The 23,837-nt window shown below is 41.0% G+C and overlaps 1 protein-coding gene across 3 annotated transcripts in view; it reads right to left on the bottom strand.

Annotated features, from left to right (window-relative positions):
* The window catches only part of DYRK1A (dual specificity tyrosine phosphorylation regulated kinase 1A), a 111,457-nt gene that overhangs the window by 86,766 nt on the left and 854 nt on the right, over nucleotides 1-23,837 (bottom strand). The window contains exons 1-2 of one of the 3 annotated variants that reach the window (XM_083438689.1): nucleotides 23,631-23,785; nucleotides 22,861-22,980 (exon numbers count right to left, since the gene is read on the bottom strand). The gene's annotated coding sequence lies outside the window, so the exon portion shown is untranslated. Of the gene's footprint in view, nucleotides 1-9,563; nucleotides 10,504-22,860; nucleotides 22,981-23,630; nucleotides 23,786-23,837 lie in introns of those variants that run through there. The other 2 variants (XM_083438688.1, XM_083438687.1) reach the window with 2 other exon arrangements.

The raw sequence follows: 23,837 nt of genomic DNA, 5'->3' as shown, positions 1-23,837 counted from the left end.
CTAGGCCATACTACTTCACATAACAGAATGCTCCTCAATACTAAAGATTCCTTTCAAAGAAAAACTGAACTCTCAACACGTTACTCATGTGAAGGGCTCTCATGTATCAATGGAGGAGCAGGGTCATGTTGGTAGCTGCACCCTTAATATTTCATGACCTATATCTCTCCACCCCAAGCAGAGTTAGAAATTAGTCAGGCACCAGACAAGTTTTGCAGCTGGCTCAGGTCCAACTGTGACCACGTAAAAATCTCTGGGTGACAGGCTGGCGACTAGGGAAAGCAAAATGTCACTTAGAGAAGGATCTGAAATATTTTCCTTGAAGCCTGGGCTTGTTTTATTCTAGATTGTTTGATATTTTGATGTGTTGTAAACTGCTTTGAGATTTATTCTTCAAAATATAAATCAGTGTAGAAATGAAATTAATAATATTGTAATGACAATAACAACGCCCCACTGGAAAAAAATGGTGCCCAGATATTCTATTGTGGTGACCATAACCCAGGTTTAAGGTGCCATTTAGCAATCAGATTATATATCTGAATGTCTAACACTGACCCCAAGTGTCCATGCACTGAACACTTAAAGAGCAATACCTACACATGTGCTCACACTTAAAGATAAACAGACGCCACACATGGATGCTGGGAGGCAGAACTAGTTCAGCTGCAAAATGCCAGGGCCACAAAAACAGCTACACTTTTCTAGTTCACAAGAGAATTATCCATACCAGTAACTGTGAACAAGGATTATGCACCAGAGCAGAAGACTCTACTAGTCTTTTATTGCATCTATATTCTGCAGTGTATAGTCCAAATACAAGTTCTATCTCAGAAAGAAAAAGCACTGTGTGCCACCTACAACCACCTACTGCAGACAGCTCATATATTTTCCAACTCATTCTACTCAGGCCCTTTCCTGCTTTGCTTCTTGACTCTGCAAACATTTTCCCAGTATAATACCTACTCTTCCCCCCTCAAGAGTTGGAACTGCCTTTTGAAAAGTGATTTCAGCTTTTCTCTATAGCCAGCAACTTTGTCCTATAGATCAACCACTTCACCCCAATCAGCTAACTAAAACAGACGCAACTTTCAGAAGTTCCAGATCCTCCTCCCCTCATGAACCTACAGGTAGTGCATGAAATCGCTGCATGCATGACCCTGTATATTTTTTTGTTCACTAAAGCAGTCAGTTCTAAATTTGAATATTCAATAATAAGCAAGAAAAGTCGCACAAGTCAAAGAGCAGTCAAATTCATAAATAGAATTTAAAAACATTTTAGGAGCTATTTCTGCTCATAATGAAGTTGTAAATATATTTTCACAAAAATTATCAGTTACTGTTACTTTTGTCAAAATAAATTAAAACAATTCTTTAAAAAGATAGTTAAAAAGACTCTTAAAAAACTAAAAACTCCCTTAAAAGAATCAAGTCTTCAAAAAAGTTATATGAGCCAAGAAAGTCTTTAAAAGAATCCTTCCAAAAGAATTTAAAAATTATAAGGTAGCACCTTAGAGACCAACGGAGTAGTTTTAGGTATAAGCTTTTGTGTGCATGCACACTTCTTCAGATACTTTTGTTACTTTTGTGTAGCTTACATAATACATAAAGCATGGTTGATCATAACTACATTCTATGTTTAGACAGAGCAACTACGGAAGTATTTAATTCTTGCATTTGCCTGCCAGGGAACAAAGTTTCATTCATACTAAAGGGATGGACTGTCCTATGTCACTGGCCTTTCTCCAATTAACTAACTACAACTTAACATTCCCCCTTTTTCATGCTGTCCCCAGGCAAAATGGGACTAAAAACTAGGATGGGGAGTGAGAAAAATAGCAACACAGTTTGCAAATGTGGAAGATAGGGGGTCCCTGATGGTTAGAGTGAAGGAGAGAAATAGAAGTGGAGCTGATGCAGGGATAGAAAAATTAATAATTGTGAAGGGACAGAAACCAGGTAAAGGGACTTTGAATGATTAGTGAGCATTTGTGTAAAGGAAAAGGAAAAGATAGACCACAAGTTGACTGGCAGGGTTTTAAAATGAACTGTTCTCTTCTAAAAATTAAAGTTTCAGTTTAATTCACTCATACTCAGATTTTAAACTTAATTCAAAGACAATTCCTTTAAAAAAACTGCTTACAACCTGATCATAAGAGCAGTACTGCTAAATCAGATCAACTGTCCATATAAGATAGCATTCCTTTTCCACAGTGATCAGTCACATGCTTCCAGTAAGCTCATCAGCATAGAACTTGGAGGTTCCATTTTACTATCATGGCCAATTGCTACTGATAGTGTTTTGAATCTTCTTTTTAAACCAGCTAAGGCAGTGGCCATAACTTAATACAGAATCATAGAATTGTAGAGTTGGGAGGGACCAAATGGTCATCTAGTTCACCCCAGCAATGCAGAAATCACAGCTATATACAGAATCACATCCAAAAACACAATTCCAATTAAGTACACTTGGACCTTGGTTCTCGAACAGAATGCGTTCCGGGAGTCCGTTCGACTCTTGGAACTGTTCAAAAACCAAGACACGGCTTCCGATAGGCTGCAGGAGCATCCTGCAGCCAATCGGAAGCCGCAGAAGCCACACCAGATGTTCGGCTTCTGAAATTTTTTTCAAAACCAGAACACTCACTTCCAGTTTTCAATAGTTCAGGAGCCGAAACGTACGAGTTCCAAGGCATTCAGCAACCAAGGTACGACTGTATACTTAAGGTCTTTAAGGCCTATCATATATATATTCAATCCCCTTTTCCAACCAGCGCATTTTACTGAAGTTCTACAATGGCTAAGTTCACATGTCATGTTCAACAACAATTCAAAACAAAACATGGTTCAAAGTGAACACACAGCATGCTAGTAGTGCACATTGCTCAAGAGTTTTTCATTCTGCTGCTGTTCCACTCTTGCTCCCCTGCACTGTTGAGAACAAGCCAGAGTGTGGCTTTGTGATTATGTCTGAACTCAGGCTTTCGGTTTCTCCCCAAACAAGCCACAAGCAATAATCAAGGTTTATTCCTGACTTACTGCTCACTGTTCATTTAGAGAGAGAAACTGAAAGCCTGGGTTCAGACATCACATATTTGTTTTCCAATGATGCAGTGTGAGTGGGATAGGAGCAGAGCAAGAGCTTTATTGGAGCATAGGCAAGTACGCTGCCCATTAGCTACACCATGGTTTGTTGTTAGCTACAGATTAATAAGCCATGCAGACTGGACCACTGTATATTAACAAAAAATAACTTGTGAACCTAACTTGAACTCTACCATCTGAGATTAAAGGTCCACAAAGTCCAGCTTCCCATGTCCCACAGTGCATTGAGATGCCTCTTGGAATTCCAGAGCCAGGCTTGAAGGCAACAGCACTATCCCATTGATGCTCCTCAGCAACAAATACTCAAACACATACTACCACTAATACTGGAAATTCCATATAGCCATCAATGACTAGTGGCCATTGACAGGCTTATACTCTATGAATTTGTCTAATCCCCTTTTATAGCTATGTAAGATAATGGCCAACCACATCTTGTGACAGCAAATTCTATAAATTAATTGTGCATTTTATGAAGTACTCTCATTCGTCTAGCTTGAATCTTTTGCAAACCCCTAGAGTTAGGAAGGAGAGACTATCCAGTGCTCCAAAATATGCATGCTTTTATATAGATCCCTCTTGTCGCCCCTTGGCCAACTTTTTTTCCTCAACTGAGAAGTCTGAAACATTGTAGCCTTTTCTCATAGTCAGTTTTAGAAATTCAGATATGTAAGCAAATCGCCAAATGGCACCTTCAACCAGGGTTATGATCGCCACAACAGAATGTCTAGACACCATCCCCCCTAGTGGCGTTTATTATGAATAACATAATTATTCCTTTTATTTATATATTGCTTTATATTTTAAAGAAAAATGTCAAAGTGGTTTAGGTAAAGGTAAAGGGACCCCTGACCATTAGGTCCAGTCGTGACCGACTCTGGGGTTATGATGCTCATCTCGCTTTAATGCCCGAGGGAGCCGGCGTACAGCTTCCAAGTCATGTGGCCAGCATGACTAAGCCACTTCTGGCGAACCAGAGCAGCGCACCTTCTCGCCGGAGCGGTACCTATTTATCTACTTGCACTTTGACCTGCTTTCGAACTGCTAGGTTGGCAGGAGCAAGTACCGAGCAACGGAAGCTCACCCCATTGCTGGTATTTGAACCGCCGACCTTCTGATCAGCAAGTCCTAGGCTCTGTGGTTTAACCCACAGCGCCACCCGCGTCAAAGTGGTTTACAACACATTAAAACATCAAATATAACAATCCAGAATAAAACAAAATCAAACTTCCAAAAAAAATTTCAGATCCTTCTCTAATTGACATTTTTTACCTACTTGGATTTATATAGCTGCCCCATAACAGAAGTACCCTAGGAAGCCAGTGTGGTGTAGTGGTTAGAGTGTCAGATTAGGACCTTGGAGATCAGGATTCAAATCCCCACCCAGTCATGAAGCTCACTGAGCGACCTTGGAGTCAATCACAGCCTCTAAACACAGGGTCACTGTAGGGATTAACTGAGGAGCAGGATGAACCATGTACTCCATGGAGGAAAAAGGTGGAATATAAATGTAATAAATAAGCTATTCTGCTTACCTGCTTAAGCAAGCTGGAGAGGCCAGCCAGGTGGAGATGTCTCTATGTGGTCGCAATTGGACCTGCACCAGTTGCAAAACATACCTGGCACCTGGCTAATTTCTAACACTGCTCATAGTAAATGAGTTCCAGCCCTCTGATCATTCTGGATGGCCTTTTTTGTACCTTTTCCAGCTTTACAGTATGGGTTTTGAAATGTGGTGGCCAGAACTGTACACAGTAATCCAAGTTTGGCCATAGCATACATAGTATAACTGCATTACAATAGTAGTTATCTTATTTTCAATCCCTTTCCTAACAACGAATAGCATGTAATTCAGCCTTTTCATAGCTGCCGCACACTGGGTTGACATTTTCATTGAGCTATCTACCAGGACCCCACATTCCCTTTCCTGTTTAGTCACTACTACCAGTTTGAACATCCATCAGCATACAACTGAGAGATAGCCACTTAAATCATAATCAGAGCAGACCCACTGAAAACAATGGAGTCAAGTAATTTTTCCACTGTATGTCTAACTTTGATTATCACTCATAATGTGAAGATTTTATGTGCTAACATGCATCATTTTACACTTAACTGAAAACTTTAGTTTGCTTCAAAATAGGGAAGGGTTGGGGCTCAGCGATAGAGCACCTGATTTCACACAGAAGGTCCTACTTTCAATCCCCGGATGTCTCCAGATAGGGTTGGGAGAGAACCCTGCTTAAAACCCTGGAGAGCCACTGCCAGTCAGAGTACATAATACTGAGCTAGATGACCAATGGCCAGACTTTGCCTTCCTTTGTATAATCCTATTAAACGTCCGTCTGCAGTGCAAGTAAGACTTTACGACCACTGACTTTAAAGACCAATGATAAATTCCAGAATTCTGACTACTTAAGTTTAGCATTAATAAGGTTGTTAAGCTCTTCTGAACTCCTAGCTGACAGCTAGAACTAGACCATGCTTCAAGAAACTTTGGTTCACTTTTCTAAACTACTGAACATAGCTCCTATTGAGACACATGTCTATGTGTTCCAGATTTAATAATAACAGACTTGACTTTTAAACCTCCATGAGCAATGTTTGTTCCCAAAGATCTGCAGGTAAATTTTTCCTGAAGCCAACATACACTGTCTTCAAAAGAAAATACTATTAGTTGTATACACTGAGGCTACAATACTATACTAACCCTACCAAGGAGTAAGTACTATCGAATGCAATGTAGCTGCCTTCTAAGTAGACATGTACAGGACTGAGTTCAGTAGAATTCACTGATTTCAACAGAATTCAACTTTATCTAACTTGTCAGTGAATACCGTATTTTTTTCTGTCTATAAGACACCCCCATGTATAAGACGCCCCCTATTTTTGGGGAGCTGGCTTTAAGAAAATGGGGGGGGGGCAGATGGCCCCATGTATAAGATGCCCCCTAATTTTTGACATTATTTTTTAGGAATAAACCTAGTCTTATACATGGAAAAATACAGTATACTGTGCACCTTCTACATAATTAGTAAGAGAAATATTATTAATTTTATTTATTACTCACCCTTTACCCTAAGGCCCCAGGGTGGGTCACAACAATTTAAAATGCAACATGAAAAAGTTTACAACCATTCAAAACTTTATAGCCACAGAAGTATGGTGATTCCTAAATATATACATTTCAGATATCAAATGTCAAAAAAGTAAAAAAGTAAAAAACTGTATAGCAAAGGTACCAGACATACCTCTGTGAGACAGGACTTCCACAACTTAGGGGCTTCCACAGAGAATGCCCTCTCTTATATCACCTCCTGCCCCCTCCCCCAAGCTTCCGAGGGCAACCAAACTACCAAGATGGCCCCCACTGCTGAGCTTAATACCCAAGAAGGTCTGTAGGGAAGGTATTCATCTCTCAGATACTTACTTTCATTAAGTTTTTAGAAAACAAAAAACAGTAAGGCAAAATAAAACTGTTCAAAATTCTTGTATAAAACTAAGATACCTGTACAATTAATCAATTTCATTCAATATCACATATCTCTTTTGTGTCACTATTACAAAAGTTAAAACTCCTTTTCCCAAGTTTCAATACCAAAATTACCAATACATAACGCTATGTATTACAAATATCTACTAAGGATTAAGGCAAGGAAATTCCCAGTCATTAGAAAAACCATAGCCAGATTAAACCTGACAAAATCTCTTTAAAAGTAAACTAAGGACAAGAGTAGCAGCCAGTTATAAGAAATTTCAAACTTTACCTTGTGCAACTGTTCTTAAAAAGGATATTGAGGCTGCAATCCTAAACATGCTTACCAGGGAGTAAGCCCCTCTGATCTCAGTGGGACTTATTTCTGAATAAACATGCACAGCATAGGACTGTAAATATAACTTTTCTTTATTCCATATTTTTATCAATTTCATAATACTTTGAATTTTTGAACAGAACTTACTTTGAAATAACTTAGTTTGAATACTACCACTCATGCAATGAAACTATCCCTTCCTCTCCTTCCTCCATAATAAACCCTCCCCCAATCTTCTCTGTGGGTTCCAGAGAATTGCACTGAAAATGTATTTTAGAAGATGGGAGGTCTAAATTACTGTATGGCATCACAATGCCAATCTACTTTCTAACTTTCTTCTAACTGTCCTGTTCTGTGCAGTGAAACAACAACCATGACAATTTAACTCAGACTTAGAAGAGTTTAGAAGAGTTGTCTAAACAGACATGTTAACTTTGGTTCAAAAGTTTACACACAGTAAAACTGGGTTATACCATACATTTTACCATGACATGCATTAGTTTTATAATTCTTGAAACAATACAGTACTATAGTCTGGCAAGTAGAATGGTATTCCTACCAAGACTCCAAAAGAAGACAGCTCCAAGTTAGGGTGCTATCCAACTAAGTTACACTCAGAGTCAACCCACTGAAATCAATGAAGTCCATTTACTTCAAAGGGGCTACTTTGAATATGACTAACTGGAACTTTCACGTGCAATTTTAAACATACTTACTGGGAAATAAACCAATGAAACTAATGAAAACAGCTAAACTTGCTTCTAAGTAAATATGAACAAGAATGCACTGTAATTCATTGATTTTAGACTCCAGTTACTGAAGCATCTAAGGCTTGCAACCATGCTTTCACAAAATAAAAAAATTAAATGGAAATGAAATAATTCAACTATAATTTAATATATAAATATATAAATTGAATGAGTTTATATGAACAGTCTATGTGCTGTTCTTTATCTACTCAGAAGCAAGTCTTTACTCCCAGTAAGCATGGTTAGAATTGAAGCTTTAATACTTTATCTGGAATTTAAGGCTATGCAAAGTGAACTATTCTCCTAACTGATGGTACTGATACAGTACTGAAGGCTGTAGTTTTCAATACAGCTTCCTGGCTAAGAGTACACCCTTGACAACACAGTAAACATTCAAATTCAAAATCTGCAATGCATTGTGTTTTGTAGAATAAATTCTTCTGTATTTAAATACAAAAATGAAACATTTCTCTATCAGAATAGTTCAGAACAATTTCTTGACATGTATAGCCTTCCTTACCTGTGAAAACTACCTAACAGATTTTTTTAAACATGCAAAGCAGACAGTGCACCCCATCTGAAAAGTTGCTTTGCCAGCAAAGATTACAGGATGGGGCAAACTGAGTGCTCACAGCAACATATTTCATGTCCTTAGGTCAACACAACAAGCAAATGTACTAGAGCAAGTATTTAGGCTTAAGGTGCCAACCTTTCTGGCAAAGAATTAGCTCTCTCTCTCTCTTAATAGTTTCAGGTAAGTTCTATGAAGAATCAGGTTCATATTAAACTAATTTTCCCCAGTGAGGAGATTATCATCATAACATCTGTATGTCAGCAATACAATCCTATGCATATTTACTCAGAAGTTCCATTCAATTTAATGGGAGGTGTCCCACTTAATTCAATGGGACTTCCACCTTTGCATCTTGAGAGTTCAACTTCTTGTCTATGTGAAATCCAGAAATATTCACTCAAAAATTGCTTTAGTACATGTACATACATAAGATTAAGATAACAAGTGAACTATATTAGTTAATCTGTTGGTTAACTTAATAGATTGTTTTTTGATAACTGAACAGTGACCAGACAGCTAATCAAAGAGTATTGATGGGAAAACCCTTTACCCATTTAGTTGAGTATAGACTCAACTAAAATATGCAGCATACTCATTGCAATAAAATCTACTTCCTAGTGAAAGCAGTTTGGGATTGGCATAAAATGCAATTAAAGAATGAGAAACGAATCATTTGGGAGATGCTTATTCTAGTTGGGATAACTGATTTCACCCCACCACATGACAGAAGCATCCAATTCAGATGAATTATTTTTGCTTCTGGCGTCTTTGGCAAGGGAATGAAACCCTCCCTGAGTGACAGAGTACATGGGTACAAGTGACCCAGGCGTGACGGGAAACACCAGATTTCCCATGGCCAAACCCGACTTCCATACCAGTCAACCAGATACCTACTGAGGAGCACCTAAAAATCACCCGTATCCCTACAACAGGTGCTATATGAGAGCTGCTGACTTTCCGCCACTTGCCCAGGGGGTTACGAAGGAAACTTCTTCCTTCCTTCCCTCTGCCATCCTGGCCCAGGTACGGGCGACGCCGGGGTCTCAGGACCAATCCCATAGCCAGGTGGGAAGGGTCTCCCAGGCCTCAGCCGTCACCTTCACGATTTAGAGCACGGACGGAGCTTGCCCTCGCCTTTCCAGGCCTAGCCGGAGAGTAACGGCGGGTGGAGGGACAGCCGGCACCTGCCTTTCCTCCCGCTGGGTCGGCCACCTCCTTCTCCTCCCCACCGGGGCGGCCAAGATTCCCTCTTCAAAATGGCAGCGGCCCCTCTCCCTGTGCCGTTGAGCCGGCGGCCCCGCTGCCAGAGGCCCTGCCGCTTACCCGTGTGTGGGGCGGTGGCCGCCTCTAGTCCGCGTCCGGGGGCCGCAGTCGTCGTCCTGCTCCTGGCCGAGGCCTCCTTTCTCGGGATGCAAGGAGGGAGGGGGTGGCCGGGGGCGGCGGCGGCAGCAAGCAGGAGCGGCGGGTGGTGGCGGTGGGTTCACTTCATTCCCCGCCTCAGCCAGCGGCCCAGCCCAGCCAACGTCTCCGCAGTCCTCCTCCTCCTCTCAGCCGGCTTGCCTCGCTTAGTCCGCCACGCTCGGGCCCTGTGCAGAAAGGGAGCAGAGCAGGGCCTCGGCCCCGGAGCGGAGCCCACAACCCACCTCCCTCTTGCGGGAGGAGGGCAGCCCGGCCCGGCGGGCGGATCCGCGGCGTTTCCTGGCCGGGCAGATTTTCTATCGCTCACAAAATGGCGCGCGTTCCAAACCTGCGCAGCGATCGGCAGCGGGGCCCGGACACGGCGCGGCGGCACCTCAGCTCCGGCTGCTGCCTGAGGCCAGGCCAAGCAGAGCGGAGAGCGCAAGAGCGGCGCGGGCGAGAAGGGGAGCGCAGCGCTGAACCGAGCCCCCGGGAACTCCTCGCTCTCCCTCTCTCGCTCGCTTGCTCGCTCCCTCTCCCTCGCGCCCCCTCCCTGCCTGCCAGCCAGTCAGTCAGTCAGCCCCCCGCTCTCCTCCCCCTCCCGAGCGCTGCTGCCGCTGCTGCTGATGCCGCCGAGCCGGCTTCTCTGGAACTGCGCTTCGGAGCACTCCTGTCCACACGCACGCTCACCCCGCTTCGCCTCGCTACCGCGGACCAAAGCGGGGTAATTCTTCCGTTTCCTCCGCGAAAAAATCCGAAGGGAGATGAACCAATGTAAAGTTATAATTCGGGCGGGAAGGAATTTTTTTTTTTTCAAAAAAAAAAAGTCCAACTGACAAAATGGCGACGAGAAGAGCCTGTTACTATGGCAACTGTCAATCACGCCGAAAGAGTCCCGCCCCTCCCAGGCGGGAATCCGCGCTGATGGAGAGGAGAGGAACGGCCGAAGGCGGGGCTTGGTCGCCTTGGCGACTGCTGCTTCATTCCCTTCCCCGCCGTCCGGTGATATTATAAATTCCGAGGCACGCACCGCTCTTGCTGTCATTAGCGCCTTCTCGGAGAGGGCTCTGGCTCGCTGCGGTTTTTCTGGGGGAGTCCGTTCGGGAAAGGAGCCGGGGAGCGGCCCGATGCATTCTCGGAGACTGCTCCAAGGTTACAGGGAGGTCCGCGGGCCTCAGCGCTACCAAATCTGTGTTGCGAGGACCCAATATGGTTTGTGTTCGTCTGCTTTCGCATTTGGAACTGGCTCGGTGGGAAGCGGCCTCGGGAAGAAGACACAGAACCACAAGGCAGGAGGGTGCAGCGCATTCGGGATGTACGAGTCAATTGGCGAAGCGACCTACAAGCTGGAGAGGAGGATGCCTAATTTCTATACACATAGGACGCTCGGGGCGCTTAAACAGATCGGCATTGCTGTTCTCAGCCAAATTAATGTCTAGTATAAGTTTCCGTGAGTTTCCAGACCTAATACAGAAGCTAATCTGAGCCTAGTGAAATATTTTTGAGTGGCCTACCTATGGATTGGCAAAACAGGAATGCCATACCTTTTCACACATACACCTGCATTGTCAGATGTTAAGAACAACCGGAAAGCATGTGGCCAACTAATTTAACTTTTGTTCAGTCTTCTTTCTCCAAGTCCAAGAGACTCCCTCCAATTTCTTAGATATGATTTTTTTTTTTAACAGAATGGCATTCATGGTATAAATAATTTCAACGATTCAGTCTTTGACTTTCTGCTCATAGGCCAATCTGCAATGCCTTCCTCCAATTAACTATTTTTTTATTCGCTTGCCAATTTTTTGGTGTGTAAATATGAACACAGGCCATCAAATAAGTGCATGATGCATTAGACATCAGTTTCGCTCACTCAACCTGCAGCCAACCCATTTTAGCCTGGATGTGAAGAATTACTTATGAACTTTAACTACAGTGAAGCAGAGCAACATATTGCTTCATGGTCTTTTAGAATCACTACCCCTAAAAACTTAATAATTTAGTTGGTTAGTCTTAGCTAGATCTGCTATAACTAAGGTAATGTTTAAAGAAGAGAATGATAGTGCAAGTTGAAGAATACATCTATTTAGGACAAAAAGTATATATATTGGGGAGAGAAAATTAAACAGTGGAAATGAAGAGAGGAGTAAAACAATCATGGGCAGCCTTTGAAAAACTCAGCTTCATAATGAAACAAAAATATCTCCTTAGATTTTAAGGAGTTAAATACAGTCATACCTCGGGTTATATTTGCTTCAAGTTGAGCGCATTCGAGTTGCGCTCCGCGGCAACCCGGAAGTAACGGAGTGCGTTACTTCCGGGTTTTGCCACTTGCGTACGCACAGACGCTCAAAATGACGTCATGCGCAGAAGCGGCAAAAAGCAATGCGCGCATGCGCAGACGTGCCGTCACTAGATACATTTACCTCTACTCTAGATGCGAATGTGGCTCCGGAACGGATCCTGTTCGTATCTAGAGGTACCACTGTATGGGCATATTACCTGTAATGTTACAGTGTGGAGAACTGAACCGTGACACAAAGAAACATGAACAGCTTAAGAATAACACCTAAGTCAAAAGATAATATATATAAGTAGAGTAGATAAGGCAGGAATGGGGAATCGGAGGTACTTCAAATACTGCCATGCAACTCCCACCTGGTATGACTAATTGTCAAGGATGATGAATATTTTGGTCCCACAATGTCTAGTGGCCTGTAGAGTTCCCATCCCATTTAAAGGCCTTTGGTCAGAACCCAACAGGATTCTACTTCTTGAATGCACAAGAATATGTTTGTCAAATATTTTAGTGGAATTCATACTTCTGGGAGAGCTCGGACTAGATGACCCACAAATCTCCTTTGAGTTCTCTGGCTTTCCTTTTCCTTCCTTTTCATTTGCACACATGGCACAAATATTGCCTTATAAATGGACTACCAATATGTTCATCTGCTAAAGTTCTGAAGTATAGTAAACCCTATTAAAATATATTATCAGATTAATCTACTGCTAGTGCTAAGCAAGCCTACTGGTGTATTCAAAATCTTTTGAAGACTCAAGTGCCATTAACAACACAGTATACCACTTTATACCCACCATGAAATTCATGAAAAGAACATTCCATATGTCAAATAAACTGCACGGGTACTCTTCGAAGTGTTCCAGTTCTTCAAGACTGGTACTCGAAATACTTAATGCTTCCTTTGGAAGAGTTGAATGGTATAACTTAAATGGATAAAAACCATATAAATTGTGCTTTGCTACTATTTAGCAAAGAAATTAGTAATGGTAGAACAAATAACTTGTTGTTTCATAAAGTTAATGGGGTTGAAGTGTAGCAGAAGTCTCCGATAAGTATTTTTAAAGTTAACATGTTCACTTTCAAGTGCATGCTTATTGGAAACAAGTCCCATTGGATTCAGTGGGACTTTTCCAAATCTGATTAAGATCTGAGTGCTATTCTTACATCAGGACAATGCTCCAACCCAAAGATTTATAACACCAAAAGTTAAGTACCTACAACAAAGTTTACCAACAATGTGCAAAATCACTATTCTGGCATTGCTGCATTGTATGGTTCGGATCAAACTTGTATTTACTCAGAAGTAAGTCCATTTGAATTTAATAAGGTTGCTAAATCATGTTTATGTTTAGTTAGATGTAAGTATCATTGAGTTTAATGACTTCACATAGATTGCAGCTTAACTCCAAAGTAGATGTCCATAGGACTGCAGCCATGCACTCAATCCTATTGATGTGTAGAAATATTCCACTAAGGTTCAAATTTACCCCTTATTTTAAATTACTAGGGTTCTAGGTTAAATGTAATAATGATCAGCAGTGAGAAATAGTGTAGGAATTTAATGTTACAAGGTTAATTTCAATATGGTTTGTAACATTTTCATCTTTTTTCTTAATTCTTAGATTAACATTGATACAACTGTATCAGGTGCAAAATGCTTCATTGCAATTGCTATCAAGCACACTCCACTGATTTGTAATAATGAGATTCATAATACTATAAAATGCTTTTAGCAACCTTATGTTAAATTATTGTGCCCAACATGCAAAGGATTCGTTATTAAACGGCACTGGAATTTTTTTTTAAAGATTCAAACATGAAACAACCAATAGTCTGCCATTTGAAAAATACTAAATATGGAAATTTATGAGTCTTCAACAGCTGTTATTTCAAAACCTATGGGAATCCACGTAGTTTTGCAGCAGATATGGCACTCCAGTTATAAGCCTGTTAAATGAAAGTGATTCCCATTTTAAAACATGGATTTGTCCCAAGCAAACCATTTGGTTTTCAAATACAATTAATAATTCCTTCAATTTTGTTTGTGAAAGTATACGAAGAATTTCGTGGCCTTAGTCCCATAATAGCTCACCTGAGTCAAGTCACTAGGATGACAAAATGTTCCAAGAGAAGAATGCTCCTTTCAGGGTGCAATCTGGCCATGCCCTCTTCCAGAATATTCCATTTCATCCTTCTTCACTGATTCTCCACCCCTCAACAAATACTCAGCATTCTGTGGCCACTGAATATGCTCAATCCTCACTGGGATGGCTTATTTTAGTCTCTACCCCTTCAAATCTAGTTCTTTAGAACCTTATGAGTTTCCCTTACGCCTGCTGAATCCTCAATTACAGGCATCTCCCCACTTACACAGGGGTTATAATCTGGGGCCCCACGCGCATAAACAAAAATCGAATAAGTGTGGAGCACCCTTTAAACACCCCTTAAATGCCCTCTCTGCTGCTCTCGCCCCAATCCAGACCAAAAATATTGTATCCAAAAATATCCACAACTAGAACTGAAGTGCTGGGGCCAGCTGGAGTTGCACAGAAAAGAGGCTGCTGTGCTACCGTGTGCACCAGCTATTAGGCTGGGAAGCTGAGCAGCCTAAACAAAGCCTCCCTGTGGTCACATTAGGGCTTCCTCCACCCTCACTTATGGGGAGGGTCTCCTTGGGTGCCACAAGGGCCCTCCAGCTCTCTCCCACTGTTTGCAGGTTTGAATTGAATTATTTATTTCCTAGCACTGCACATAGGTGGGGACATGCCCATACTTAATGTGTTTGCCAAACAACATATCAGATAAGTCTGATAGGAAAAAAAGGAGGTTATTAAAAGTTTCATTTACTAACACATTTTTCTCCTTTTACAATACCTCGAGTTAAGTACTTAATTCGTTCCGGAGGTCTGTTCTTAACCTGAAACTGTTCTTAACCTGAAGCACCGCTTTAGCTAATGGGGCCTCCCACTGCTGCCGTGCCGCCGGAGCACGATTTCTGTTCTCATCCTGAACCAAAGTTCTTAACCCAAGGTATTATTTCTGGGTTAGCGGAGTCTGTAACCTGAAGTGTATGTAACCTGAAGTGCATGGAACCCGAGGTACCACTGTATTAAACCGAGCTATTGTTTCAGTCAAGTATTTGTATCTTGATTAATATTGTTAATTTTGTTACAAAAACATCCTCCTGTGAACTTTTTCAAAATCTTTATTGGAGGAGCCAGGATTTGAACCAAGAGCCTCATGCCATTGCCCGAGGGTGGGAATAGGTTTAGCCAAGTCATTGATCTTGGACCAGATCACCAGATCACAGAGCCCTCTTCAGGTACAGAAAAGGATACACAACGTCCTCTGGTTGGGAATGAAGCCTCTGAACAGTGCACTAATTTCCAGACCTAGATCCAGCTCAGATCCTAGTCCCTGATTTAAGTGTCAGTCTTCAGCTTCAATTCCTAGGTTGGAGACAACTATATAGTCCTGGTTTATCAACTTGCATAGCACCTAAGGCTCAAACACAGCCTTGTGTTTGAGCAATAGAGATGATAATCTAGCTAAAGTTTGTTGTGTGACTTATTCCCAGTGCTTTTTTCAGAGGGTCCTCAATGGTACGCAGTACCGGCACCTCTTTTTTGTTGTTAAAAACTGTGGCACTTACTGTAACAACTTCACGTTGACTACCAATACCTATTCTTCTAGGGGGGAAAGCATTGAGTGTGACAACTTTCAAGAATGGTTGGTCACTGAATATTTTGGTTGGGGTTTGAACCAAATTACATATAACAACAGGACTTGAACTAATTTCGACTAATTTGTTCAACTGCTTTCAATGGGATAAAGCCATTGTTACCTTTTTAGCAAGAGGAAGGAGCCAGTATCTTTAGATCTGCAGTAGCTTATTAGTTCCCATGAGTGATATTTTGGTGGAGCTGTGTGCATTCCATATTTTGATATTCCACAGGAAAATAGGTTCCAAGCTGCTACAATGTTCCCAGTCCAAAGCACTGAACAACTTGGTGCATAAAGGTGATTCCGACTAAATATCTAGAAGAACTTTCTGACAGTATGAGCTGTTAGACAGTGGAATGGACTCCCTCAGAAAGTGATGGACTCTCCTTCCTTGGGGGTTTTTAAGCAGAGGTGGGGTGGCCATTTGTCATGGATGCTTTTTTTTGAAATTCCTGCATTGCAGGGGATTGGACTAGAAGACCCTTGGGGTCTCTGCCAATTCTACAATTCTATTCTTCTAAATACTTTAAGAACACTTCTTTCTGTAGAGTCTTGCCCCAGAGTTAAGACTGCTGGAAAGGCTCTCCCTAGCATCCATTCAATAGGTGTTATACATCAGAAGACTACATGCCTTCTCCATTGCAGCACCCTGGCTTTGTAATCCTTGAAACTTGAAATTCATTCAACATTCACACTGTTAATATTTAGACATGACTATTGATGTAAGTATTTTGAGGTTCCCACTGATGTTCAGTGGAACTTGGTTTGATATTTTCACTAAGTTTTTGTTATTTGATTATATTAACATTGTTATTTTATTGTTACCTGTCTCAAGATCTTTGGATTCAATGCAGGATACAAATCATCAAATAAATAAATAAATAAAATTTATGCAAACTTGCTAAATAAATAAGAGATAAAAATGTCAACCTTGCCCAGCAAATAAATAAATAAAATTCACCAGTATGGCAGTGAATAACCAGGAAGGAGATTTTGGGGTTGTGGTGAATAAATTCAGTGTGCCATCATGGGTGTGAAAAAGTAAAATTACATATTAGGAATGGAATTGAAAATAAGACCACAATATAAATAGCACATTTATATAAGGGTACAGATACTTCCATATAGAAGTTTATTGTGGATAATGTGTTATTTGTGTATGTAAGGTTTTGGTTTGGTTTGAGCAGCAACAATATCACCATCAAAATGCCAGCCCATACTTTATATTTGTTTATTTTTAAAAAATACTTAAATACTGCAATTTCATTAAAAAGATCAAAACAACATACAGCAAATACACACACATATACAGTACATATACAATAAAACCTACATAAAAACTAAGGCACAGTTCACCGGCTGACTAAAAAAAACCCTTTAATTTTCAGTATAAGCCTGACGTCATAGAAAGGTTTTTAACAGATGTTTAAAAGTTAATCCTGAAGATGCTTGTTGTTTTACTATGACAAATAACCCTATATACATTTGCACTCACTGCTGTTATGGAAGATTATCATTGTGTTCTGTATGTAGCTTACTACATATGTTAGGAATTTTTGGTCCATTTATTTATTTAGGGCATTTGTGTACCCCACTCTTCAGCCAAAAAGGGTCCCAAAGCGACTTACGTACAACCAAAACAAGTCCCCACCTGCAGGCTTACAATCAAAACACACACACACACACACTATGCAAGGGGAAAGGGACAGGGACAGAGAGCAAACCTAGCTATTGTGCCTCTGGTGCTTCCAAACAATACACGTATTCCTATTTCCACCAACTGCCATATGCCAGGGGCACGTTTGAATATCAACAACCTGGTTAGAAGGAACTGTTCTCTCAAGATTTTCATACAGTGCACATAGGGGTTACCTTGGAGATCATACTAACAATACTAATACTACTAACATACTAACAATAATAATAATAATAATAATAATAATAATACAGAAGTATTGCACAATAACTCTTTTACAAGTCTTAGGTAAATGTAACTCTTCTATAAGACCTTAATATTATTTTTTATTTAAAAAACACAAATTGATTCCAAAGATACAAGCCCTGCTTTCACACATTGTGAAATATAGTTACTAAGGTTAGTAGCATTTCCTCTCGCATGGATCTCAAGTATGGGACAGTAGGGTGTTTCTTATTATCTTTACTTATTAACTATCCCGCGGGTAGCGCTGTGGGTTAAACCACAGAGCCTAGGACTTGCCGATCAGCAGGTTGGCGGTTCGAATCCCCGCAACGGGGTGAGCTCCCGTTGCTCAGTCCCAACTCCTGCCAACTTAGCAGTTCGAAAGCACCTCAAAGTGCAAGTAAATAAATAGGTACCGCTCTGGCGGGAAGGTAAATGGCGTTTCCGTGCGCTGCTCTGGTTCGCCAGAAGCGGCTTAGTCATGCTGGCCACATGACCTGGAAGCTGTACGGCGGCTCCCTCAGCCAATAAAGCAAGATGAGCGCTGAAACCCCAAAGCCGATCACGACTGGGCCTAATGATCAGGGGTCCCTTTACCTTTACAGGCCAAATTCTAACTTTATATTGTGCATGTGATTACTATTTCCTTATACTATGTAGTATAAGTATATAGTATATTCCCTCCCTGCAATCTTTTCTAAGGACTATTCATGTCGACACAACCAAAATAAACTTGATGGGAAATGAGACAATGGCATCTATCTGGCTGAAGGTAACTCACCCAAATTCAAAAGTGGGAATAGAAAGAGCAACAAGGAGAACAGCAAATTGTTCTTTGTTTTTCAAAGCATGGTTAAATTCTCTCTTCTTTGACTAACACCGTTTCACACCAAATGTTGTCTTAAATACTGAATACAACTATTAACATTTTTCAAAAATAACATTCACAACACTTTTATCACTACTAGATCTAGCTGGGAACACAAGTCTTACATTTGCTGAAGCAGCAAGAAAGTAACAGTCTAATACATTAACCATCTCTAAAATATAGACTATATTTAATCACTCTAGGAATGAAAGCATTAATTTTGATGCAACTGTATCGGTCAAGAATGGTCTCAACACCTCCCCTCTGTTTTTAAATGTAACCATTCCAGCCTTAAGATGTTTGAGTTATTCAAATATTAATGTATCAATATATCTTTTTCTGGTGGTAGCTTACCTACCCACTTCCATATTTGGATAACAAACTAAGTCAGAAAGTTATTTGAGGGGGTCAAGTTGTTTAGTTTTATTTTTGTCTATCACTAATAACGCTAAAAAAATGTGGTTGCTATTACTTCCATCTCTATAACCAGCCAATCAGAAAAGGAGGACTGTAAATAACTGGTCGGTCACATACCTTGAATTACAGAGACATTTATGTATGCTTAAACATAGCAGAACAGCACAACTGTGAATGAAGCCATACAGCAAAATGTTAAAGCTGTTAAAATAATGATATATTATAGTCAACACTCATTTATTTCCCTGGATTATTATTTTTTGCCTATCACATTTGGACAAATTCCTTGTGCATTTTATTTCAATTTTACTGTCATATTTGAGATTCTTCTGTTGCGATCCACAAATCATGCTATTTATAGGGAATCAGTTTAAGACAAACATATAACAGAATAATCACTGAATGATTTATGCAGACTTTCAATGCAATGTTCCATAACATTTTGAGAATATTTATGCAATGCTTAAGTCAGAAAGAACAATTGAAATTATAGAGTAAATTGGTATACTGCTCTCTTACATGTAAATAATACCTAATAAATAGTATTAGTCTATAATACTAAATACTAATTTAGTATGTAAATAGTAATAATATTCTGTGCTGTGACCTTCAGCAAAAGTCTAGAAAAAGCAATGATATTATTTATAGATATACCTGATGATATCCATTGTTAGAGTAAACCCATGGAAATAACTGAGCTGATATCACCCATTATTTCCCAGTTTTACAACACAAAGTAGGCATATATGAGCATATCACGGCCTAGGACCCTCCTACCTATGGGGCTGCCTCTCCTCGTATGCCCCACGGAGGACCTTAAGGTCCATAAATAGCAACACCCTAGAGGTCCCTGGCCCTAAGGAAGTTAGACTGGCCTCAACCAGAGCCAGGGCCTTTTCAACACTGGCTCCGACCTGGTGGAACACTCTGTCTCATGAGACCAGGGCTCTTCAGGATCTGATTTCTTTCTGCAGGGCCTGTAAGACAGAGTTGTTCCGCTGGCCTTTGGCTTAGAATCAGTTTGATTCCCTCCCCCTCTTTCTTTTTCCTTTCTCCTCCTGTGAAGAGGCTGCACCCTAACGTGTTAATGTTGTATTTTACTCTTGACCTCAGAATCACAAGGTTGGATCCAGAGATACTTGAGATATAGGTGAGTTCCCACGAGGCAAGACACAGCGATAACAGCAAGAACCTTTATTGAACTACATAACTGGGAAACGGGCAAAGCAACTGCTTACATACATTCCTGAAAGCCAGGGCCACTCCAACGTGATTGGTGATTGGCTGTCTAAACTTCCAAGCTGCGAATCACGACCCAGAGTTCAAGGGCCAATGGCAGAGGCCCAAATCCTGAAATGTTCTTTGATTGGACATCATGTATTTAATCAGAACACAGGAGCTCAGAATCCTTTGTCCACACTCAAGCTCAGGCAAACACAGACCACTGAATACAAAACAATACTCATGCAATGGGATGCGAGTGGCACTGTGAGTTAAACCACAGAGCCCAGGGCTTGCCAATCAGAAGGTCGGCGGTTCAAATCCCCACGACGGGGTGAGCTCCCATTGCTTGGTCCCTGCTCCTGCCAACCTAGCAGTTCAAAAGCACATCAAAGTGCAAGTAGATAAATAGGTACCGCTCCAGCAGGAAGGTAAACAGCATTTCCGTGCACTGCTCTGGTTCGCCAGAAGCAGCTTAGTCATGCTGGCCACATAAAGCAAGATGAGCGCCACAACCCCAGAGTCATCTGTGACTGGACCTAATGGTCAGGGATCCCTTTACCTTTACTCATGCAACTGGTCTTTCCTGGCTCCTCCCACAATAGTCACCTGCATCCCAGTCAAAGCCACTCCTCAGGGTCAAGGACCCTCTGAAACTGTGGATGCGGCATGAGGGACTGTAGTGAGACAGGAAACTGGGAGAATTTGGTGGGACTGCCTTGCATAAGTGCATCCCCTTGTGGAAGGCATCTCTGGATCCAAGCCATACAGTCAGATCCTAGGCAATGCTACCCAAAATAGATAAGGTGCTAAGCTCCCAGCTCCAAGACAAGGAAATGCCATTTAAACTTTAACCTAATGTGGTTTCTAAGAGTCAGAAGCCACATTATGTTAAAGAAAATGGTGGGGTTGACCGCAATAATTTACACCACATTGTAAGGGTTGGTAGAGTAATCACATCCCTCTAACACTATTACAGTGATGAGGTGCTGATGGTGAGGAAATATCAGATACATAGTACTAGAAAGCTGTTTGTGGACAAATGCTGGCTTTCTTGGTCTGAAAACCGAGATAAGCGCTGCAACCCATAGTTGACTTTGACTGGACTTAACTGTCCAGGGGTCCTTTACTTTTTTTATATTGCAAGAATTCAACTGCCTTCATCTTGCCCACTTAAACCCGAGGAAAAGTAGAATAAATTGTAATGGACTCACATTGCTTACGTGGCTGGCAACAATATGTAATCTTTCCCTTCATCACTACAGTGGTGCCTCGCAAGACGAAATTAATTCGTTCTGCGAGTTTCTTCGTCTTGTGAATTTTTCGTCTTGCGAAGCATGGTTTCCCATAGGAAATGCATTGACGGTTTTAAGAAAAAGGCGCAAGACGTTTTCGTCTTGCGAAGCAAGCCCATAGGGAAATTTGTCTTGCGAAGCAACTCAAAAAACAAAAAACTCTTTCGTCTTGCGAGGCATTCGTCTTGCGAGGTACCACTGTATCTGTTTCCTGGTAGTGTGTAAGTCCACCTCTTCGTGTTACCTACCCACCCCTCCACCAATATTTATTCTACAATTACTTATTATATAAGCCCCCAAATCTGCCCATTTGTTGCATGCACTCTGCTTTGCGCATGCAGTGTTGGGGAGGTAAATTTTCCTTCCTGCCACAGAACATCAGCAGAAACAATGGCAACAGAAGCTTTTATGTGGAACATGATGGAGGGATGAGTTCTCCCAGTAATGTAGATACAAGCTTTTCTATATGGAAAGAGGGTGGTATTTTTCCAAAACAGAAAGGAATTATTATTATTATTAATGAAACACATACTGTGTATTCTTGAATTTTATATTCCATGCAGTATACTTCTGAAACAGAAAATTCTCTTTTACTAAAGCAGTAACAGAACTTGATGGGGAAGGGGGTGGGCAGGTGAGCAGCAGCAGCAACAGCAGAAAGTTGTCCATTGAAAGAGGACTAAATAGTGAATAACTGGCACTGAATAGAGTTAGCACTAGAATAGTATTCACATGAAACTCTTTGTTGTATAGAATAATACCTGGTTAATTTTTCCTAGTCATTTGATGGCACTTGACACAATAGGAAATTAGCAGTAAGAATTGGCAACACTAGTTTGCAGTAGTTCTCCTGTCTCACTGACAGGTTTGGGAAGGTGATGTTCATGGGACTATTGCCCCATTCTACCCCATGGGAATTCTCCTGTGGAATGCCACTAGAGAGAATGTAAGTGTCACTCAATAAATCATCCAGAGCTTTGGGGTGTAAAGTGTGATGATTGATAGCCAGCTCTATCTTTCAATGTAAAGAATTGTAAAGTGATGCATGTTGCCAAGTCAGCCAGGCACTCCATGACAGGAGAAGGAGGAGAGAGACTGAGGAGCATTTGTGGGGTCGTCAACCTTGATAGACATTAAGAGGGCAGTTCGCAGCATTGGAAACTTTAACAATAGATTTAGGAGTTGAGGATTTGGCCCGCATCCTACATTCACATTTACATTGACATCTACACTTAGACAGTGCTTTTTCTATTAAAAAAAAGTTTGGGGTAATCTCATTTTGACTCAAGAAAATCACCATTTTATAGTTCAAATCGGGGAAAATAAATACAGTCAATGGACAAAAGTACAAAGATTCACAAAATGTTTAGGGGTATATGTACCCCTGTGTTCCCCCAGAACAAAGCACTGCACTTATCAACACGAATGGGTCTGAACTAGCAGTGACTGAATGAGGACTTTGGGTCTTATATTCTTACCTTTAATAGTTGTGTAAAAGAGGGCATTTCAGCAAGGACAGTTTGGAAGATGGTTCAGAGGGGAGAGCAAATCATTCTCCGCTCTTCTTCCAGCAGGAGCCTCTGATGGTTCTCTCCTGTCTGCAAACAGAGAATAGCCATTATGGCTAGTAACCACAGATAGCCCTCTCCTCTATGAATTTGTCTAATCCTCTACTATACAGCCCTCTACTATACAGCTGAGGCAGTGGAAGACAGGAGTGCCTGGCGTGCTCTGGTCCATGGGGTCACAAAGAGACTGAACGACTAAACAACAACAATACAGCTGCAAATAAAATGTTTAAAGTGTGTTTTAAGTGCAATATGCAATATGACACTAGGTGGGCCTTATGGAAAATTCAATATATTTTTAAAAACACTTTTTAAAAAAGCATTTTCAGAACGTTTTTTATATGTGTGTAGAGTCCACCTAGGTTGGTGGATATCACTGCCTCCTGAGCAAATTCCAGTTTAACAATTTGCTGTGTGAGAAGTACTTTTTTATATCTGTCTTGTATCCTCCAACATCTTAATTGGATGTCCCCAAGTTCTAGTTTTATGAGAGTATAAAAACTTTTCTCTATCCACTTTTTCCATGACATTCATACTTTTATACACATCATGTCACTTTTTAATTTTTTTTTGCTTCTTCTCTGAACTAAAAAGCCTCAAATGCTGTGACCTATAAGGGAGTAACTATTTCATCTGGCTCCAGTGTGCTTTCTTTTCAATCTGTGTACACATGACATTACCCACAATGCAGACTTTTCTGTAGTTTCTTGAGAAATACTGCTGTGAAACCAGCTTCAATCCGAAAGGAAAACATTCACGTTGTAGTTGAGTTGTGCACAAGACACCAATAGTGCATGTGCAGATGAAAACACATGCGCAGATGACAGCTTCACAAATAAGGTTGGAAGGGATTGAATGGGCAGGGAAACCATAGACCAGGGGTGCCC

This window comes from Podarcis tiliguerta, assembly GCF_965153285.1.
Source record: "Podarcis tiliguerta genome assembly, chromosome: 4".
NCBI lineage: Eukaryota > Metazoa > Chordata > Lepidosauria > Squamata > Lacertidae > Podarcis > Podarcis tiliguerta.
The sequence above is the reverse complement of the archived record's forward strand: the minus strand, read 5'-3'. Positions and strand labels throughout refer to the sequence as shown.